Below are 22,942 nucleotides of genomic sequence, written 5' to 3'. Positions count from 1 at the left end.
ATAATTGCTTTCATGTTTTATATTGAATAAATGATATTGTATTTTTAATTAATTAATATTTATAATTTTAAAAGATTGACATATTTGTATTGATGATAATATATTACAAGTACCGTTGAACTAATTATTATAATAATAAGTTGTGTAATTGTCTTTCTGTTCACAATAATTTGTAAAACATAATAATAATTTGTATAATTTTAAAACAATATAATCGTGTGTGGTCGTTAAGTTCTTGATTTTAATTTTAGTTTGTGTATTCTTTTAATATTTTTTGTAATATGTACGAAATAGTTACTGCTCTATATCTCATTGGATTGTGACATTTTTTATGAACTTTTAAGAATTGATAATTGTATTCATGTTTTATATTGAATATTAACGCTCCATATCTCATTTGATTGTGACGTTTTTTAATTTTTTTTAATAATTGCTTTGATGTTTTATATTGAATAAATGATATTGAATTTTCAATTAATTAATATTTGTAATTTTAAAAGACTGACATATTTGTATTTTACAGATAACCATGTTGTTAGTTCATTGTTATTTGTTACGGGTACACATCGCGGTAGTTACATAAAAAATATGAAGTCCACTATCATCCAACTTTTACCGCGACTATCCATAACAAAGTAACATGAGAACAAAAACTTCGTGATAATAATTTAAACCTATTAAGCGCCGTATTGTGACATTTGACAACAATTTCATTTATTGAAGTAATTATACAATTATGCGTAATGTTTTAAATTTTGATATGTATTCGAATACACATTTTAATATGAATTCGACTTTTATTTTTCTTCTGTTCTTATCTTTCCATATATGAATGTTAACGGTCCCTTATTCTCGACAAACGTATTAAACAAATTCAAAATTACTAAATCTATGAAGTTGAGATTTGGCACAGATTTTAGAGTTACATTATGAGTTGGAGATATCAGTACAGACACGATTTTGTGATTTCCGTAATCGTGAAATTTTTCGTTTAAAGATTTGGAAATACAAAATTGGGTCAAAGCTAGACTCTTATCAATAATTTAAAACAATCTTTTGCTATGGGTGGTTAAAATGGGAATGAAAGTTTAAACTGTAATTTTTAAATCACCTTTAGATTTTGAGTTCATGTTATGGGCATCTATCGTTTTGCCAAGAAGACAAAATAAACGTAGTTAATTATGTTATCTACAATTCTACATATATAAAAATGAATGTTTGTCTGTATGTCCCTTATGGAATCGTAAACTATGCATTTGATTATGTAATGATCTTCAGCAAAGTGAAGTGCATGAACTCACGAAGGCGTCTGAGTTGGTACGATAATAATTGTGCTTGCTCGCAAACGAAAAAAAAAAACCGACTTCAATTACATCGACGAGTAACACAACGTAGATCGACGAAAAAATACTCAAGTAACTGCGCGTTATCAAAGATTACTCAAAAAGTAGTTACCAGATCTCAATGAAATTTATATGTGACCACATGACAAACATCAGCTTTCGATTAAATAAAAAATTAATAAAATCGGTACACCCAGTAAAAAGCTATTGCGGATTTTCAAGAAGTTCCCTCGATTTCTCTGGGATCCCATTATCAGATCCTAGTTTTCTTACCACAATACCAAACTAGGGATATCTCCTTTCCAACAAAAAAAGAATTATCAAAATCGGTACATCCAGTAGAAAGTTATGCGGTATAATACAACGTAGGTCGACGAAAAAAGCGTCAAGTAAAAACGCATTATTAGATATAGCTCGAAAAGTAGTTGTTAGATCTCAAATAAATTTAAATGAGACCAATTGGCACACACCACCTTTCGATTAAAAGAAAATTTGTCGAAATAGCTCCACCCAAGTCAAAAAGCAGTCAAAAGTTCTGATGTACCATACATTAAAAAAAAAAAAAAAAAATACAGTCGAATTGAGAACCTCCTCCTTTTTTGGAAGTCGGTTAAAAAAAAGCGTAGCAACGCGCGCAGGGTACAGCTAGTGTAGTAGATATATAAATTGAAAATGTATTTCAACAGATTGCTTAAATTTCATTCGCAAATAAAAATAAAATCCATTTACCATCCAAATTCAGAAACTCCGCAGTTACTCTTTTGAAAATAATATACAAACTGTGTTTTAATACAACATTAGTAACAATAATAATAATAATAATAATAATACACTTTATTGTACACCAAAAACAGAAATAATACATATCAAAGAAAGAAAAAAAAAAATATTGACAATATATTCATTAGGTACAAAGGGCGGCCTTATCGTTAAAAAGCGATCTCTTCTAGGCAACCTTAGGGCAAAGGAAATGGTCTAGCATCAGCATAGGTGTACAAGTTACAACAAATTTATTATAAATATTCAAATAATTAAAGATATACATACATACATATAATATATTGCATGATTAGTTTAGGAGATCTTTATATACATACCACATTTATTTCAAACTCCAGAATTTACACAAATGATGGAACACTTCTTTATTTTTAATTATGCGTAATGTCGTAAAATATAATAAAGTTATTAATTTATTGTGTACCCAGTGAAAGTTTATGCGGTATAATACAAACGTAGATCGATGAAAAAAAGGACCAGCAAATACATATTATTAGATATAAGAGATATAGATATTAGAGTACTTGTTAGATCTCAATTTAATTTAAATGGGACCACATGAGACGCACCACCTTTCGGTTAAAAAGAATCATCGAAATCGGTCCATCCAGTCAATAGTTCTGAGGAAATACTTAAAAAATATATTGTAAACAAAAAGGTTAATAAAAAAGCTTTCTTTCTTTCCTTCAAAAAAAAAAAAAAAAAAATACAGACGAATACAGGACCTTCTCCTTCGGTCCAGGCTTCCAGCCGGTTAGTAAAAGTAATACGCTCGCAATGCAAGTCGAAACCTGTCCTGTCCTGCCGCGGATATACATTTTTGATGATCCGGCACATCACTAGTGACTACCAAGAACCAGTAGGAGTAAAAAAAACTCACATTTTTAACCATGTTAAAGTTTGAAAGAAATAAAACTCTTTGAATATAGTGATTTTGTTTTTTTTTTTTCATTATTAACCTACCTAAACTATTAACAAAAATCGTCATAAGGGTCATTTCTGTGATCTGTATATCCCTATTTATTTTGTTCTTGATATTGGCATTATGTGTGTCATGAATATGACGTTTGCGGCTTCATATTGGCCAGATTGTTTTCGACTTTTCGCTTTCATTCATACCATACTTAATAGTTTCATACTTATTACGCTATTTGTAAGGTTGTATCCTCTTTGAAACGTTAGTTTGAGTGGTGACCGTCTAAGAGATCAACCGTGTCGTCCCTTGAGGAGAAGTGAATACGTGCACGGTGTATTTTAATTTTATTTTAACTTTTAACTTTTAGTTACATTTTACCGTTTTTTTTACAAAATGGGTGACAAATATGTTACTACAAATATGTTAGAAGAAATTTGCTTGGTGAGTTTATTGTTTTCACTTTCCATGTACATGTTTGTATGTACATGTTTAAATAAAACTAAAATACGACGTAAAGTTAATGTTTAGGCTTTATTACTAGCTGATGTGGCGAAATTGGTCCGGTGGTGTTTGTTGTTTTTGAATACATAGATTTATTTTTAATTTTATTTTATAGAAATCTTGTTATAACAATAACAAACATAAAAAAGGTATATATGTAATTAAGTCCATTCGTTCGGATATTAGGCCGATTTTATTTATTTATTTATTTTAGTGATTAATTTTTATTTATATAATATATATCAGTTTGAACTTTTTTTTGTATGTCAATTGTTTATTTCGATTGTTCGTACTCCTATAAAACGGTTTTCGATTAATCACTACATATTATAAAATAGTTACCCGCCGTATAGGTTTTTTGTCACTCTGTTCACAATAATTTTTAAAGCAAGAAACGGATTTTCAGCGTGATTCACGAGGATGGTTAAAGTGTACAAGCTGTTCGGTTGTGGAATGCTTTACCCGTAAATATAAGGCGGGCACAATCACTAGAAACTTTTAAAACTTACTTTAAGAAACACCATTTAAACTCATGAGTCACGTTATAAGTTTATAAATTAATTTACTGCTTCCTTCCTCTCTTCTGTCGTATGTATATTTGTATTTTTATATTTTTTATATATCTCAGTATATATATATATATAATATGTATATGTATGTATATTTACGTGTATGATCATATGTATATATTATGTTTGTACACCTCCATTTAATGTATTTGTATTGTATTGTATTGTGTATAATTTGTCACGATTTTGGTCTAAATTGGTTGATTTTCAGAACTGAGGTAGGGCACAGTAGGAATTTCCTGCTTTTGAGCAGGAAAAATGTCCATATTTTGACATGGAGCAGCCCGACTGAGGTAGTACCTCGACCTTACAGAAGACCACAGCTAAATAATACTGTTTTCAAGCAGTATTGTGTTCCTGTTGGTGAGTAAGGTGACCAGAGCTCCTGGGGGGGATTAGGGATTGGGTCGGCAACGCGCTTGCGATGCTTCTGGTGTTGCAGGCGTCTATAAGCTACGGTAATCTCTTACCATCAGGTGAGCCTTAGGCTTGTTTTAAACGCCGAACTAATGTTATAAAAAAATCTATGAAGATAATTGTTTCACATGTAAAAAAAATGTATCTAAACCAGCCAGACTTTCCCTATAAATACTATATTGCTTAAAAATATTAAAATCAAACCCGCAAAATCTAACGTACTGATTTTAATGAAACTTGTACGTAGATAGCCGGGCATCTAGAATAACAATAGACAGGCAACTTTTTATCCCAATATTTTCAATGGACTGTGTCATAGTGCGCGTGAGACCGCAAGGCGCAGCTAGAATCACATCTATTAATATCATAATTGAGGTTTCTTCCGTTTCTTCCAGGTGATAAATATCCAGAAGAAGAAAAGGGAGCTGTTTGTGTTGATGGGAGACGACTATGGTAAATCACTGTGCTCTGACTGTTCCCGAAGGGATTGCAAATGTCCAAAAAAAACAGGGTCGGATAGCGGGTTTTCTGAAAACGTAAATAATGGCAACGTCTCTGATGACAAAGGTGACTCAGGGCATGATGACAAAGGTGACTCAGGGGATGATGATACAGGTGATTTAGGGGATGATGACACAGGTGACTCAGGGGATGATGACAAAGGTGATTCAGAGGATGATGAGATAGGAGACGAAGATAAAGACAACGAGGCTAATGCGGTTCTCGAAAATTTCCGAATGTTTTTCACCACAATTAATTCACCTCCGGCGAAGGCACTTCCAAGACCTCAGTGGATTGAGGCAAAAAATGAAAAGAATCCTCGATTGCTGAAACTGGGATCGAGAGTGATACACGTAAACCAACGCGCCTGGACCAATTCATTGCGAGCAGACGCAGACGAAGAAAAGTTTGGTACAACGAATCTCGCACATAGCGATTCTCAGAGTATCGAAAATTCTGACCAACCACCGAGTAATACGACAAGTGGAAACGCAGCGATAAGCAGAGACTCAACAACAGTGGCTGAGTTCTTCAAACATTTCGCTTTTAGTGGCTCACAATCAACTAGCTATCGAACGGCTCCCGGGGCGTCTGGTTCAAATGACAATACAAAATTTAACTCGTTCTAATGAAATATATGAACACTGAACGCATTTGCAGCATCGATGCAGTTGAACACTGATGATGTGAAAAGATTAGGACAATGTCAATTTTCTACTTAATTTTACAATAACTCTCATTGCATCGTACTGTCATGCGTTTGTGTTTTTTTTTTTATATTAATATTAATTTTAAACATTTTTTAACGTATTTCTATTTGATTAGTTAACGATAAGTAGCTTTGTTACTATGATGTTCACGTTTTCTTACTTGGCTTTTAATGTAACTGCTGCTTCGGCCGCTATCTCTCTCGAGTGCTGGGGCGGGAGCCGACGTCGGAGTGTCATCACTGCGACGCCGGCGCCGAGGACACGGCGGCGAACACGCTCGCAGCTTTTAATCTATACTTAATGGTTGTTTCGTTTGTATGACGTGACAAGTATTCAAAAGCTTTAATAAGTCATGCAAAAGTGCAGTCGCCAATTACTTAATTTTTATTTTTAAATATTTTTTGACTTATTTCTATTTGATTAGTTAACGATAAGTAGCTTTGTTACTATGATGTTCACGTTTTGTTACTTGGCTTTTAATGTAACGGCTGCCTTGGCCGCTATCTCTCTCGAGTGCTGGGGCGGGAGCCGACGTCGGAGTGTCATCACTGCGACGCCGGCGCCGAGGACACGGCGGCGAACATGCGCGCGGCTTTTAATCTATACTTAATGGTTGTTTCGTTTGTATGACGTGACAAGTATTCAAAAACTTTAATAAGTCATACAAAAGTGAAGTCGCCAATTACTTAATTTTTATTTTTAAATATTTTTTGACTTATTTCTATTTGATTAGTTAACGATAAGTAGCTTTGTTACTATGATGTTCACGTTTTGTTACTTGGCTTTTAATGTAACGGCTGCTTCGGCCGCTATCTCTCTCGAGTGCTGGGGCGGGAGCCGACGTCGGAGTGTCATCACTGCGACGCCGGCGCCGAGGACACGGCGGCGAACATGCGCGCGGCTTTTAATCTATACTTAATGGTTGTTTCGTTTGTATGACGGGACAAGTATTCAAAAACTTTAATAAGTCATACAAAAGTGAAGTCGCCAATTACTTAATTTTTATTTTTAATTTTAAATCAATTTTATACACGATTTATTATTTTTGAACTACAAAAAAAAAAAACCTAGGTATGTAGTTATTATTACCACACGAACTGATGATGTTTGTGGATGACTGATGTTGTTTGTGGATGTGGCGCGAACTTGGGGAGGCTTATGTCCAGCAATGGACTGCAATAGGCTGAAGTGATGTTGATGACGAATATTGACTGAATTATATTATATTTTTATAATTATTATGTAACTTTTAAAGATTGACAGATTGACATACTTTGATGATAATCAAAACATATACACAGGTTTTATGCCACTCAATTTTATTTGTTACGGATACATTTTTGAACTACAAAAAAAAAAACCTAGGTATGTAGTTATTATTACTACACGAACTGATGATGTTTGTGGATGACTGATGTTGTTTGTGGATGTGGCGCGAACTTGGGGAGGCTTATGTCCAGCAATGGACTGCAATAGGCTGAAGTGATGTTGATGACGAATATTGACTGAATTATATTATATTTTTATAATTTTTATGTAACTTTTATAGATTGACAGATTGACACACTTTGATGATAATCAACTTTACTTACTAATTTACTGCTGTATTAAGTGACCTTGGATATTCTTTTCATTTATTGAATTAATTATATAATTACATGTAATATTTTAAATTTTGATAATAATGACGCGCATTTTTCATGTAACTTTGTTTTATTTTGAATTCCTATGTACACATAAAAAATTTAACATGCATTTATACACTAGGTATTTTAGATAACTCCTCCAATAATAGGCTCGAAGCGGGGTACTTAAAGTTTATATGGAAATTTGTAAATTCTAGTTTTGGAACTAGAAAATTGCTATCTAGACTGTTAGTAGTAATTGAAAACGAACTGTTGCAAAATAGACACCCACGGGTAGAGAGGGGGTGGCTATATTCTTTACTAGCTTCTGCGCGCGACTTCGTCCGCGTGGAACAGAGGCGCACGCAATACTTGATCATTTTGCTGCGATGTTAAAACTGCGATATCTCCTGAGATACTCATTGAAATCGAATTATGTAAAAGGCTATTTTGCTTTAAATTAAATACTTGTGATGAATAACGTATTTATTCAGATAAGGATTAATATCATGTTTATAAAAACATCTTCGCAAATAATGCATTATTTTAGAACAAACTTGGTTAGCATAAAAAAGGTTATAGTGAGACAACCTTAAAAGATAGATATATGCTGTCGCGGACTTTTTTGTAGAACTTTAAAGAAGATCAATTCTGTCAATACATGATTTTTGCAAACCTTTAACTGTTTTCACAGCGCACGCAGCGGAAGCTCTCAAAAGGAAAAAAGAACGCCCGATTTTGAAACATTCTTCATTAGTGCTCCGCCCCTTTTGATTTTAGCGTTATGATATATAGCCTATAACCTTCTCCGGTAAATGTGCTATTTAACAGAAAAAGAATTTTTCAAATCGGACCAGTAGTTTCTGAGATTAGCGCGTTCAAACAAACAAACAAACAAACAAATTCTTCAGCTTTATAATATTAGTATAGATTGCCGTAGCCACACAGATAATTAATCAATGAAATAGTAAGAGACTGTCACGGCGACGGAGCTTGGTTTTTTTATTACATTTTTGTTAAATAGAATAACAAAGAACCGAAACAGTTAATAAGGAAATTGAACGGAAATATGCGATTTTTGTTTCGAAAGCCAGTAAAGCGTTTACTTAAACAAAAGGTAAGGCAGGTAAAAATACTAAGGAATAGTTTTTAAAACTCATCAACAATATTATTAACTCGAGGGAAGGCGCGTTGAAACGAAATTAAAATATTAAATACGCCATAAGGTTATTAAACACATATATTTAACATTAAAAAAATTGAATGAGTACTGGTAACAGATAAGTAACAATTTACAAACTTTGGTAATGTACCCAGTGTCTCGGTAGACATCGCCTTTCTATTATGTCATCAGTTTTATTAAATACTATCGACCCGTTCCAGCTTCGCACGGGCACTGCTGATACTAAATAAATAAATAATATATGCGCAAAAAATGTGTTTATTTACGACATCACATTAGAAACCTGTAAAATTATCAATGTATCATATCAACCTTCCTCTGGAATCACTCTATTTATGAAATAAAACCACATCAAAATCCGTAGCGTAGTTTTAAAGATCTAAGCATACAGACAGCGGGAAGCGACTTTTTTTTTTAAATAGTAATTTAATGATAAATTACAACAAATTTCTTAACCTAATAGTAGAGGAAAAAAGGGCCAGGGGAAACCTTACTCTTTTCAAAATTTAAGGTCGATATACAAAAAAAAAAAAAAAAAAATACAGTATGGCCATGATTTTTTATGCTAAGAAAGAAAGGTCAATAAAATCTTTATGCAGAATAACACGATACGATTCAGCCTGTCATATTCCACTGCTGGGTACAGGCCTCTTTGATCATGTAGGAGAAGGACTGAAGCTTAACCCACCACGCTGCGGTTGGTTGATACAGTCCCTCCTGTGAGTCACGATCGATATCAGGTATTTACTACAGTAGGCCGTGTTCGTGCATTTACTTACCGGATGAAAAAAAGAAGACAATAATGTAAAACTGTACAACGATTCAATTCGTGACGAATCGATTAACCTCCTGCTTTTTTGAAGTCGGTTAGAAATCAATTATATCCCGACTTATTTTTATCTAAAGCACAATGAACTCAAATTGTAATCTTTTATTCAGTTTAATTTGTCCATGAAACTTAATGCGCTAAACAAACATCCTGAACCTAGATATCTTTGTGTAAGAGGAAAAAGGTAATAATTTAAAAACGTATATTTCGTCACCAAAATTATTATGTGCCGAGTATGTGACATGTGTGTAGTATGTGTTAAGAGAAACATACTTTTAAAGAACTTATGGTAGAATAAATAATTTAAATTTGTTATTTTTCGACTCCCAAAAAGTATGACGAATCTCAACTGGAATGTGCGATTTTCTTTTTTTTTCGAATTTTGGAGTGCTGTAGCGGCCTTTACAGCGTCACCGGTGAGAGGGGCCGGGTACTAAAGACACCGGCGTGCGATTTTCGTTTTGAAGGGCTTATTTAAACAAAAGTTGCTAATGGCTGGTAATAAAACTAAAAAAAATTAAGTCGTCAAAATTAGTATTAGTTGCTTTTGTCAATAAGGGACGTTTCGTCTGCGCCAACAATCTTATATATATATTTTTTGTTATAGTTTTGATATTATATATATGATTGGACTATTATTACAGTTGAAAGGGATTCTGCTTTCCGCTCCATGGTTATAAATTAGATTCTCGCTTTGAATTTGGTAACAATAAGTACACATTTTGAAGACTTCAAAAAAAAAAAGAGAAGGTTCTTCATTCGATGTTTTTTTAATGTTAGTTTCCTGAGAACTTTGAACTGGTCGGACCGATTGCAACGATTCTTTTTTTAATCCAAAGCTGTTGCTTGCTTTGTCGTCCTTTTCAATTTGATCAAGATCTGATGACCACTTTTTGAGTAATCTCTGATAACAATTTTTGATAGCATTATTTAATACTCCTCCGTTCGCGCAGTTTTTGTAAAAAGGGGTACAAAGTTTTTCTTCGCGTATTAACATATAGATTATTTTTAACCGACTTCGAAATAAGAGAAAAAGTCTTTTGAATTGACTGAAGTTTTTTTTTAATGTGTGTCATCATAATTTGTTTTAATCGAAAGTCAGTACTTGTCACGTGGTCCCATCAAAATTTAATCGAGACCTAACGAGTACTCGTTAAGTTACCTCTAATAATGCGTGTTTACTTGACTAATTGCTCTAACTGTTTAATGATATAATACTAATTGTATAATTGTATTACTCGTCAATGTAATTAAAATCGATTATTTTTCGTTTGCAGGCAAACACAGTTATTCTATATTTACTTTTTGTTATTTTATACATTCTTTTTTCAAAGTTTACTGAAAGCTAAGTCTAAAATTTACTACGTATGATTTTATTTTTGTGTTATCTACACATTAGGAAATTCTAAACATTTTTGAATATCATATCAAAAATTGACCCTTCCAGCGGGGATCGAACCTGCATCTCCGACTGACCGTGTCGGTGCTCTAGCCAATTAAGCTATGGAACGATGTATCCGTTATGTACCCGCTAAATCGAAACTTTTGATATGATGATATTCGGTTCTAAGCGACCGAGTGTTACCGGTTTCTGTAACGGTCTGGAACGGTCAATTTTTGATATGATATTAAAAATGTTTAAAATTTACTAGTTTAGTATTTGAACACGAAGCTGCAGATTCTTTGTAATGCTTTTAATTAAACATGGTTAATAAGCAGTCTGATTTCTGTTGATTACTAGAAATAATTACAACTGACATATGGGTATCAACTTGAAAAATATACATTTTTTAGAGTCCGTGAGTATTTTATTCGTGTGCACCTATTTGTGTTATTTTTCAAGCGCGCGCCTTCTCGTAGGTCAAGTATATTTTCCGTTACTTGTTGTTGTAAAACATCGGCACCGAAGCTTAAATTTTTTTTCTTAGTGTCTGTTATTATTCTTGTTCGATCAGTAGTACATTAACATTATTCCTTAGGTAAAGACGATATTTTATTCTCATAATAATAATAACCTTTCATAGAATAATGGGCATTATCATAAGACTCAGATGTTGTAACGAGTAGAAATGATTAATACTCGTGTCATGTCATTGTATTAAAATATTAATATGCAAAAATGTGTTTTGGACACAAGAAGTTAAAGTTGAGAATCGTTTAGTTATTAATAAATCAATATTCTTTAAAGCAAACAAACAAGCAAAGAACGTTAAAATTTATCAAGTGGTAAACGTTTCTTGTTTCTGCGAATAACCATCAATATTCTTTTACCAGTTTGAAGATTAAAAAAAATTAAAACAAAAAATTAAGACAATTCATCTCATACCTGGCCTGATACCTATGTAAGTATTTTGCTGAACAATGAAAACAGTTACAAATCTTCAATCAATTTTTTGTTAACGCACTTTCATTACTACAACGACGTATTATTTGACTTTTTGTTCTAAATTATCAGTTTTTTTTAACGTCTACGAAGTTTCGAAAGTTCTTAAGCGAATAATGCTTGTCTTCGACGCATTTGTGTTATTGATTCATAAAAAATTTAAAAGACAAAACGACCAATCTAACACGTGCAACTAAGGTGGTCAAAACGGTGATTGTACCGGAAATGGGCAACTTCGTGTGACGTAGATAACAATCGACTGAAATTATGTATTTAAAATAAAATATATACAATATAATATAAATAATGTGTTATTTTTATTCATCATATACTGTTGTTTTTATTTAATTCATTTTACTTGTTTGTTTTAAATCTATACTAATGTTACAAAGCTGACAAGTTCGTTGAAACGCGGTAATTTCCAGGCGCTACTGGTTCGAAACGAAAAATTCCTTTCGTGTGCGATAGTCCATTTCCCGAGGAAAGCTACATGTATGCTGGATATTCTAGTACCCTTTTCCCCAAATGGGACAGTAACCACATTTACCCAAAATATTTACCCAAAAAAAAAATATTATTATATTCATAATTTAAATATATACCTTCGCCTAACACTCGAGGTCGCCTGTTCCTAACGCGGGAAATTTAAAACTTGTGTTTTATAATAGCTCACTGACATAGTTAGGTATGTTTTTTAAAGATGTAATATCATATAGTAATAAAATTAAACATAAATAAAATTACCTGTCCATCATTGATTTAAATGTCGGCGAACATACTAAAAATAAATAAAACAAAAACTCAGATACATGTAAAATCTCTTTTATTTCGATTATATTGCTTAAATTTATAATATATTCTAGCTATGCTCGCAACTTCATCCGCATGAAATAGTGACTACACGTTCAATGTGATTTTTTAAATTGGCATAACTTTTTGATTTATGAACCGATTGACATGAAACAAACACTAAATGTTAACCTAAGCCTGCAAAAATATATTAGTGAAAACTATATCTAAATCAAATAAGCCGTTTCTGAGATTAGCGTGCACAAACGCACAGACAAACACATAAAATATCTGACAATCATTGTTTTGGGTGCTATTTGCGTTGATAAAGATCTCAATAATATTTTTTTTTCATATATTTCAAATGTAAAGACAGCGAGCCAATACTTTTTTTATGTATTGATTTTTACTATTGATACTTGACAGAGTATAAAATGTTAAAATAATTGTGTCTGCTCCAAAACGAAAGAATACGGCTTCAATTCACATCAACAAATTAATAATCCAATGTACTATGTCGAACAAATAGTGATAAAGAAAGATCAGTCGAGGTTGGTACGTTAAAATATTATTGATATTAAAATTAGTAATAGCGACAATTAGTAATTTTGTTTGTTTTTAAAATTACCCACGTTATTATAAAAAATCATTACAGATTCATCCATAAATACAATTTACAAATTAGTTGTTGTAATAGCGCTAGTTGATAAAACAATTTCATGCTACCCACTTAATACTATATGTAATATCTATACTAATATAATAAAACTGAAAGATTTGTCTGTTTGAGCGTGCTAATTTTAGAAAATACTGGTTCGAATTGTAAAAAACTTTTTGTATATCTACGATTTTATTTTTGTGTTACCCACACATTAGGAAGTCTAAACAGTTTTGAATATCATATCAAAAATTGACCGCTCCAGCGGGGTTCGAACCCGCGTCTCCAACTGACCGTGTCGGCGCTCTAGCCAATTAAGCTATGGAATGATGTACCCGCTAGATCGAAATTTTTGATATGATAATTTTTATATTCGGTTTAAGCGAAAGTTTAGAATTCCTAATGTGTGGGTAACACAAAAATAAAATCGTAGATATTAAAAATAGCATGGTGTCGTCTCCTGTCAAAAGATTTTCATTGTAATATGAAACTTTGAATAGTTAAGGGTTTCTGTAACGAACTCACTATAGACGGCGCCCCGGTATACAGACTTTTCGCCATTGTCGTTAAAGCTAGTAATGGCATTGTGGAACTACGTTTGACTTAACTCAAAGTCTGCGAGAAGAACTGAGTTCAAACCCAAGTTTAAAGTAACTCGTTCCATTTTTAATATTTCAAATATCATTTCAAATTTCAACAATAAACGCAAACTTAATTTCATACCATCAGCGCCATTAATCCCCAATTACATCTCTAATTTCACTATCCATTCTAAATAATTGTATTTGCTCGCAAACGAAAAAAAAAAACCGACTTCAATTACATCGACAAGTAATACAATGTAGATCAACGAAAAAATAGTCAAGTAACTACGTGTTATCAAAGATTACTCAAAAAGTAATTATCAGATCTCGATAGAATTTAAATGTGATCACATGATAAACATCAGGTTTCGACTAAATTAAAAATTATCAAAATCGGTACACCCAGTAAAAAGTTATTGCGGATTTTCGAGTTTCCCTCGATTTTTCTGGGATCCCATCATCAGATCCTGGTTTCCTTATCATGGTACCAAACTAAGGATATCTCCTTTCCAACAAAAAAAGAATTATCAAAATCGGTACATCCAGTAGAAAGTTATGCGGTATAATACAACGTAGGTCGACGAAAATAGCGGCAAGTAAAAACACATTATTAGATATAGCTCGAAAAGTAGTTGTTAGATCTCAAATAAATTTAAATGGGACCAATTGGCACACACCACCTTTCGATTAAAATAAAATTTGTCGAAATCTGTCCACACGGTCAAAAGTTCTGATGTAACATACATAAAAAAAAAAAAAATACAGTCGAATTGAGAACCTCCTCCTTTTTTGGAAGTCGGTTAAAAAGGGCCAGGGGAAAACCTTACTCTTTTCAAAATTTAAGGTCGTTATACAAAAAAAAAAATTACAGTATGGCCATGATTTTTTATGCTAAGAAAGAAAGGTCAATAAAATATTTATGCAGATTAACACGATACGATTCAGCCTGTCATATTCCACTGCTGGGTACAGGCCTCCTTGTCCATGTAGGAGAAGGTTGACGCTTAACCCACCACGCTGCGGTTGGTTGATACAGTCCCTCCTGTGAGTCACGATCGATATTAGGTATTTACTACAGTAGGCCGTGTTCGTGCATTTACTTACCGGATGAAAAAAAGAAGACAATAATGCAAAACTGTACAACAATTCAATTCGTGACGAATCGAGTAACCTTCTGCTTTTTTGAAGTCGGTTAGAAATCAATTATATCCCGACTTATTTTTATCTAAAACACAATGAACTCAAATTGTAATCTTTTATTCAGTTAAACTTGTCCATGAAACATAATATAAAAATATCTTATCTTGAAATAAGATATCTTTGTGTAAGAGGAAAAAAATAATAATTTAAAAACGTATATTTTGTTACCTAAATTATTATGTGCCGAATATGTGACATGTGTGTAGTATGTGTTAAGAGAAACATACTTTTAAAGAACTTATGATAGAATAAATAATTTAAATTTGTTATTTTTCGACTCCCAAAAAGTATGACGAATCTCAACTGGAATGTGCGATTTTCTTTTTTTTTCGAATTTTGGAGTGCTGTAGCGGCCTTTACAGCGTCACCGGTGAGAGGGGCCGGGTACTAAAGACACCGGCGTGCGATTTTCGTTTTGAAGGGCTTATTTAAACAAAAGTTGCTAATGGCTGGTAATAAAACTAAAAAAAATTAAGTCGTCAAAATTACTATTACTTGCTTTTGTCAATAAGGGACGTTTCGTCTGCGCCAACAATCTTATATATATATATTTTTTTGTTATAGTTTTGATATTATATATATGACTGGACTACTATTACAGTTGAAGGGGATTCTGCTTTCCGCTCCATGGTTATAAATTCGATTCTCGCTTTGAATTTGGTAACAATAAGTACATATTTTGAAGACTTCAAAAAAAAAAGAGAAGGTTCTTCATTCGATGTTTTTTTAATGTTAGTTTCATGAGAACTTTGAACTGGTCGGATCGATTGCAACGATTCTTTTTTTAAGCGAAAGCTGGTGCTTGCTTTGTCGTCCTTTTCAATTTGATCGAGATCCGATGACCACTTTTTGAGTAATCTTTGATAACAATTTTTGATTACATTATTTAATACTCCTCCGTTCGCGCAGTTTTTGTAAAAAGGGGTACAAAGTTTTTCTTCACGTATTAATACCCGACTAGAAAAAAAGTCAGGCTCAACCAAATCATGTATCTGGACGACGGATCGGACGGATCAGGATAGAATGAGGCATGCCAGATCCGGCAAGCTCTATCAGGACCAGGTCTGGTCCAGACAAGGATAGCCTGATGTAAAATATACTCATGTATGGTAAGGCATACTGGATCAGGACCCGGTCCGGTTCAGATCAGGATAGCCTGATGTAAAATATAATCAAGTATGGGTTAAGGCATACTGGATCAGGACCCGGTCCGGTCCAGATCAGGATAGCCTAATGTAAAATATACTCATGTATGGTAAGGCATACTGGATCAGGACCCGGTCTGGTTCAGATCAGGATAGCCTGATGTAAAATATAATCAAGTATGGGTTAAGGCATACTGGATCAGGACCCAGTCCGGTCCAGATCAGGATAGCCTAATGTAAAATATACTCATGTATGGTAAGGCATACTGGATCAGGACCCGGTCCGGTCCAGATCAGGATAGCCTGATGTAAAATATAATCAAGTATGGGTTAAGGCATACTGGATCAGGACCCAGTCCGGTCCAGATCAGGATAGCCTAATGTAAAATATACTCATGTATGGTAAGGCATACTGGATCAGGACCCGGTCCGGTCCAGATCAGGATAGCCTGAAAGAAATTACGCGAACTGAGCCTGAATCGAGCTATTAATGTTTTTAAGCGCACTAAGTATATATACAGTTATCAGGACAGTCCAGTGAGCAGGGAGTCCATTTCTACACAGTGGAGCAGTTGTAAGTAATAGGAAATAGTTAATTAGTAGTTAATTATTAGAAGTTAATAAATAAAATTTAATTAATAATAATAAATAATTAATAACATAAAAATAAATAATCATCATTCATAATAAATTCATAAAAATAAATAAAAATAATTGATATTTAAAGTAAAAACATAAATAAATAATACATTGGAAAAAATTAACGGAAATTAATATCATAATAATTATGTTAAGTAGCATGTATTTATAATATCAATTCGCTTTTTTTTGTTAAACAATTTTTTCAAGAATATACATTCGCGTTTTTTAAAAGGACCGGACCGAATCGGCTGATCAGGCATGCCTACATTAACATCATTCCTTAGGTAAAGACGATATTTTATTCTAATAATAATAATAACCTTACGTAGAATAATGGGCATTATCATAAGACTCAGATGTTGTAACGAGTAGAAGTGATTAATACTCGTGTCATGTCATTGTATTAAAATATTAATATGCAAAAATGTGTTTTAGACACAAGAAGTTAAAGTTGAGAATCGTGTAGTTAATAATAAATCAATATTGTTTAAAGCAAACAAACAAGCAAAGAACGTTAAAACTTATCAAGTGGTAAACGTTTCTTGTTTCTGCGAATAACCATCAATATTCTTTTACCAGTTTGAAGATTAAAAAAAATTAAAACAAAAAATTAAGACAATTCATCTCATACCTGGCCTGATACCCATGTAAGTATTTTACTGAACAATGAAAACAGTTACAAATCTTCAATCAATTTTTTGTTAACGCACTTTCATTACTACAACGACGTATTATTTGACTTTTTGTTCTAAATTATCAGTTTTTTTTTAACGTCTACGAAGTTTCGAAAGTTCTTAAGCGAATAATGCTTGTCTTCGACGCATTTGTGTTATTGATTCATAAAAAATTTAAAAGACAAAACGACCAATCTAACACGTGCAACTAAGGTGGTCAAAACGGTGACTGTACCGGAAATGAGCAACTTCATGTGACGTAGATAACAATCGACTGATATTATTATGTATTTAAAATAAAATATATACAATATAATATAAATAATGTGTTATTTTTATTATCATATACTATTGTTTTTATTTAATTCATTTTACTACTTTATTTTAAATCTATACTAATGTTACAAAGCTGACAAGTTTGTTGAAACGCGGTAATTTCCAGGCGCTACTGGTTCGAAACGCAAAATTCGTTTTGTGTGCGATAGTCCATTTCCCGTTGAAAGCTACATGTATGCTGGATATTCTGGTACCTTTTTCCCCAAATGGGATGGTAAACACATTTACCCAAAACATTTACCCAAAAAAAATTATTATTATATTCATAATTTAAATATATACCCTTCGCGTAACTCGAGTGTCGCCTGTTCCTAACGCGGGAAATTTAAAACTTGTGTTTTATAATAGCTCACTGACATAGTTAGGTATGTTTTTTAAAGATGTAATATCATATAGTAATAAAATTAAACAAAAATAAAATTACCTGTCCATCATTGATTTAAATATCGGCGAACATACTAAAAATAAATAAAATAAAAACTCAGATACATGTAAAATCTCTTTAATTTCGATTATATTGCTTAAATTTTACGTTAAAATAATATTGATATTAAAATTAGTAACAGTGACAATTAGCAATTTTTGTTGTTTTTAAATTTACCCACGTTATTATAAAAAATCATTACAGATTCATCCATAAATATAATTTACAAATTAGTTGTTGTAATAGCGCTAGTTGATAAAACAATATCATGCTACCCACTCAATACTATATGTGATATCTATACTAATATAATAAAACTGAAAGATTTGTCTGTTTGAGCGCGCTAATTTTAGAAAATACTGGTTCGAATTGTAAAAAACTTTTTGTATTAAACGATTTTATTTTTGTGTTACCCACACATTTTGTTACAGTTTTGAATATCATATCAAAAATTGACCGCTCCAGCGGGGATCGAACCCGCGTCTCCAACTGACCGTGTCGGCGCTCTAGCCAATTAAGCTATGGAACGATGTACCCGCTAGATCGAAATTTTTGATATGATGATTTTTATATTCGGTTTAAGCGAACGGTTTAGAATTCCTAATGTGTGGGTAACACAAAAATAAAATCGTAGATATTAAAAATAGCATGGTGTCGTCTCCTGTCAAAAGATTTTCATTGTAATATGAAACTTTGAATAGTTAAGGGTTTTTGTAACGAACTCACTATAGACGGCGCCACGGTATACAGACTTTTCGTCATTGTCGTTAAAGCTAGTAATGGCATTGTGGAGATTGTGGAGTGTGATACTATATGTGATATCTATGCTAATATAATAAAACTGAAAGATTTGTCTGTTTGAGCGCGCTAATTTAAAAAAATACTGGTTCGAATTGTAAGAAACTTTTTGTGTCACATAGCCCATTGACGAGAAAGGCATATGCTATTTTTTCCCTCAAATTAACGTGGGTAAAACCGCGGGTACAGTTAGTTTTCTATAAATTTACAGTGTAATACTATATAAAGACTTTTCACCATTCTCGTTAAAGCTAGTAATGGAACTGTGGGACTACGTTCGACTTAACTCAAAGTCTGCGAGAAGAACTGAGTTCAAACCCAAGTTTAAAGTAGCTCTTTCCATTTTTAATATTTCAAATATCATTTCAAAGTTCAACGATAAACGCAAACTTCATTTCATAACATCAGCCCCATCCATCCCAAATTACATCTCTAATTTCACTATCCATTCTAAATAATTGTATTTGCTCGCAAACGAAAAAAAACCGACTTCAATTCCATCGACAAGTAATACAATGTAGGTCGACGAAAAAATAGTCAAGTAACTACGCGTTATCAAAGATTACTCAAAAAGTAATTATCAAATCTCGATAAAATTTAAATATGACCACATGATAAACATCAGCTTTCGATTAAATTAAAAATTATCAAAACAGGTAGACCCAGTAAAAAATCATGCGGATTTTCGAGAGTCTCCCTCGATTTCTCTGGGATCCCATAATCAGATCATGGTTTCCTTATCATGGTACCAAACTAAAGATACCTCCTTTCCAACAAAAAAAAGAATTATCAAAATCGGCACATCCAGTAGAAAGTTATGCGGTATAATACAACGTAGGTCGACGAAAAAAGCGTCAAGTAAAAACGCATTATTAGATATAACTCGAAAAGTAATTGTTAGATCTCAAATAAATTTAAATGGGACCAATTGCAACACACCACCTTTCGATTAAAAAAAAAAAATTGTCGAAACCGGTCCACCCGGTCAAAAGTTCTCATGTAACATACATAAACACAATTAAATGTATTATTTTTATGTATATTTGTCAAAAGGAATGTTTAGTTATAACCTATAACACAAGCTGTATATATGTTATATGTCGAAGTAGCTTGATTCAGGCTGTTTTTAAAAACATGACGTCAGCAATTTTGACGTCGTGAATGCCAGGATTTTGATTGCTATCCATCCTCGTGGGTATGAAATGAAACGCAGGAGATATTCTTCTATGATTTATACAAAGTTCAGGAGATCCGATCGCTTCGACGCCGACGGCTCGAACAAGAATAATCAACACCGGCGGGCGCTCGGCCTTTTATAACAAAATTGGGTGGGACATTATTCACTCAACATTACACCTATATATTGACCGTAAAATATTTCACACTAATTTAACATCTCTAGAATTTACTAAATATTATTAATTTAATAATCAAACAGTTTTCAATCATTAATTAATTAAAATAATCATTTTCGACCACGTGTTTTTCTTAAATACGCGGTTTCCCGCCGACAGATATATTTATATATTATAATTTATTACTGCAATGAGTTAACGCAACACCTGAACTTGTTATACACTCACTCGTAAGCGTATTTGTGATAAAGTGAAAAAAAAACTGAACAAAAAGCTAAAAAAAATAATAAAAATGCCATATACTTGTTTTGCAATATATACATTCAAAACTAGTGATATAAAATACATATATACTTAGCTACATACACAGTAACATGCACATATACATACATACATACCTACATACATACATACACATATACATACATACATACATACACACATCATACATACACAAATACATACTTATATACATACATACATAGATATATTGAGAGGACAACAATTATGAGAGGTCTTCATTGGTTTTTTTTTGTTCTTTGTTTTGTTTAAATGTGCGATTTTCGTTTTGAAGGGCAGTCAAGGGCGTATTTAAACAAAAGTTGTTAATGGCAGGTAACAAAACTAAGGAATTTTAAGAGTCGTGAAAAATATTTTTACTTGTTTTTGTCAATACTATTCATCTTCGTCAACATTTTTAACGTATTTTTTGTCACAGTTTTTATATATTACCAGCTTTTTTTACCAGCTAGTCTTTTAATGTTCACCGACCTGGCATGTTAAGGATTTATTATTTTACTGAACAATGAAAACGTTTACAAATACCACTTTCTATTTTTTTATCGCAGTTTTGATGCTACGACGGCGTATTGTCTTAAATTTGGTCCAAATTTGAAAAATGTTGAGCGTGAAGCGTGTATTAATTCTTATAAATCGTTATTTTTGACATCCACAAAGGTTCGAAAGTTTTTACTTAATTTTTTTAATTTAAAAGAAATAGAGATAAAATCGGACACGCACACAGACTTCTTAAGAGGGGCAACATAATGCCCGGTTTTAACCGACTTCGAAAAAAGGAGGAGGTTACTCAATTCGACTGTATATATATATATGTATATATATATATATATATATATATATATATTTTATGTATGTTCGGGGATAACTTCGTCGTTTATGAACTAATTTTGATAATTCTTTTTTCGTTGGAAAGGAGATATCCCTAGTTTGGTACCATGATAAGGAAACCAGGATCTGATGATGGGATCCCAGAGAAATCGAAAGAAACTCTCGAAAATCCGCATAAATTTTTACTGGCAGTACCGATTTTATTGAATTTTAATTTAATCGAAAGTCGGTGTTTATCATGTGGTCACATTTAAATTTTATCGAGATCTGATTGCAACTTTTTGAGTAATCTTTGATAATGTGTATTTACTTGACTATTTTTTCGTCTACCTACGGTGTATTACTTGTCGATATAATTGAAGTCGGTTTTTCTTTAAAAAACTACACCATATATCTTAAAAAAACAATTACTTAAATCGTTTAAAATTCGTTCCGTTGAATATATATATATCATATAATAGCTGACCCCACAAACGTTGTTATGCCATATATATTATTACCCCCCTTAATCTCCCCCCTTATAACTTATGAAAACTAGATGTTGGCCGATTTTCAGACCTACCCGATATCCACACAAAATTTTATAAAAATCAGTCCAGCCGTTCTGGAGGAGTATTTTAGCTAACATTGTGACACGAGAATTTTATATATAAGACTAGCTGACCCCGCAAACGTTGTTTTGCCATATATGTTATTAACCCTCTTATAGTTTAGGGGTGTGAAAAATAGATGTTGGCCGATACTCAGACCTACCCGATATCCACACAAAATTTTATAAAAATCTGTCCACCCGTTTCGGAGGACTATTGTAACTAACGTTATCTTTAAGATAAGTTAAAATTATCGAAGAAAATAATTAAATAAAAAAAGGAAGGCCCTGCATAATCTTGAAAATGACGGAAAGTTGATAGGATTACGAGTCGCGGTTAGGTAATAAGACGTTTTAAAGCTCGAGTCCACCGTCTCGAGGATTTTTAATAAATAAAAGTAATAGTCTCATGGGCTCGGTACAAAAGCTTCTCGCGAGGGAAATCATCGCAGCTTTCCTTCATTAGCCGCGCTACCACTTATTAGTAATTTCTTGATGATGTTTATCCTTCGGGAGTTCTCGAATTTAAGGAACGATACAAATTTGATTTTTATTTTATTTTATTGATGCTGAGACAGACCAGATGTGCCTGAGTTTAAGGCTATTTTGACAACGAATGAATTATATCTGGTATAGGTATTGTGTTAAATAATAAAGTTTTATTATAATATTTTTTTTCAAGTCACGTATGTGTATTAAAATCATCGTCATACGTGAAGTAACGAAATCTATTAACAAAAGGGTATACTTTTGAAGAAAATTTTGTAACTTTTTTTGTTATCTATTTTTTTACATTTTATGGTATTAATATTACGACATAGTAATTTTTTGGCTTTAAATGTACTTTAATATTATAATATAAA

General features: G+C 32.5%; 1 protein-coding gene across 1 annotated transcript in view; it reads right to left on the bottom strand.

Annotated features, from left to right (window-relative positions):
• Nucleotides 1–22,942, bottom strand: part of LOC123665238 (complexin) — a 417,462-nt gene that overhangs the window by 105,461 nt on the left and 289,059 nt on the right. The window lies entirely within an intron of this gene.

This window comes from Melitaea cinxia, chromosome 23 (genome assembly GCF_905220565.1).
Source record: "Melitaea cinxia chromosome 23, ilMelCinx1.1, whole genome shotgun sequence".
Taxonomy (NCBI): domain Eukaryota; kingdom Metazoa; phylum Arthropoda; class Insecta; order Lepidoptera; family Nymphalidae; genus Melitaea; species Melitaea cinxia.
This window is presented reverse-complemented; position numbering and strand designations above follow the sequence as displayed.